The sequence below is a fragment of the Orycteropus afer genome, unplaced genomic scaffold (genome assembly GCF_000298275.1).
Source record: "Orycteropus afer afer isolate SDZICR_OR568_19922 unplaced genomic scaffold, OryAfe1.0 scaffold00421, whole genome shotgun sequence".
NCBI classification, from domain to species: domain Eukaryota; kingdom Metazoa; phylum Chordata; class Mammalia; order Tubulidentata; family Orycteropodidae; genus Orycteropus; species Orycteropus afer.
Window position 1 is genome coordinate 1,353,447 of NW_006922008.1, and position 1,658 is coordinate 1,355,104.

Consider the following 1,658-nt stretch of genomic DNA (forward strand, 5'->3'; position numbering starts at 1 on the left):
CAGGAGACGGAATGACCTCAACGGCCCGCAACAGCCCCTCGATGGCCCCGCTCCTCACTCCCTTCCTGTGGCACTATCACCTTCTACTGTTCACTTACGCATCATTCTGTCTCCTCCGAGATGGAGGCCCAGCAAGGCAGAGATTTTTGACTCTTTGCTGCTGAATTCTCAGCACCTGGCTGGACACAGCTGGCAAAGGGAAGATAATAATTTCTGGATGAATGAATATGTTAGTGAATGAATGAATGAGTCTCCCCCAGAAGACTCCTCCAGCCATCATCCCCGAGCTCCTTCAGCCTGCTGTGCACCCCTCTTTGTGTCTCTGATCAAACGGGGATTTGGATGACTGTCCCCTTGTCTAGTTCCTTGGGCCACAGGCTGGGTCTAATAACAATAGCTAATACTTATCAAAACCATTTGCTGATGAGTCAGTTCCAACTCAGGTGACCTGGTGTGCGTCCGAGTAGAACTGTGCTCCATAGGGTTTTCAGGAAGCAGATGGCTTTCTTCCAAGGCACCTCTGGGTGGACTTGAACCAGCAACCTTTGGGTTAGCAGCTGAGCGACTAACCGTTTGCCCCACCCAGGAACTCCAAGATTGATCAGGAGCTCACTGTGTGTCAGGCATTGTCCCAAGCCTTTTCCATTTTGCCCTCACAACCATCCCACAACACATGTACTATTTATACCCATTTCACAGAGACAGTGAGTGGCTTGCCCAAGACCATACAGCTGGTAAAATGTTCCCTTATCCACCTGCCCCCCCCCCTTGATTCAGCTTGGATTCCCAAAATACCACCTGGCAGAGAGTCTGTGCATGTAAAGTGTGTTGGGCCAAACGTTTGAAAGCTGGACGGTCTGGCAAATCCAGATCCTGTAGTTGTCAGCATCACAACAGAAATCCCATCCTTGGAATCAAACCTTTTAATGACAGAGTCCCTCTGGCAAACTGCAAACCCTGGAGGCAGGCTTTTTGTCAGCCTTTCATTCATCCCCGGAGCCTCATGACAGACAGAAGACTGGGTCCTGGCCTTGATTCTGTCTCTCTGAGCTGTGCTTCCTTGGAGAAGTCACCTTCCCTTTCTGGGTCTCAAAGGAGCAGGATTATGATCAGAGGATCTTTGAAATTGTTCCAGGAGGTTCTTCAGAGGCTCCCAGGATGCTGGGCAGGAGTCCATAGTAGTCGGTGGGGCGAGTCCCCCTATTTCACCACGGCAGCTTTGGCTCCCTGCCCCCCTTTCTGTGGTGGGCAGCCTTTGTTCCTTGTGGGCACAGGGGTGTAGACAGTCTCTCTGATTAAACCCAGGCTGGCGGAGCTGACCTGTTACCTCCAAGGCTGTTGTGTCAGCTCAACCTTGAGCCCTGCCGTGTGCAGAGCCAGGCACTGGAAGACAGGGGCATGGGCTCCAGGACTCATCCTTAAGGAGTTCTGATGTGTGTGTGTGTGTGACAAGCGGGTAAATGTGTCCCGTGACATGACTTGTGGTTGTAACGTAGCTTCATGGAGCTCAGTGGGGCCAGGCTTTGGCTCACCCCAAAATTACCATTTGCGGGCCCAGCTGGCTTGTCTCTGAATCTTCCCACAGCCCTGTGTGAAATAACATCTAATGAAGATCTGAGACCAGGGCCTAAGTCACTTGTCCGGTGGGGACACACAGC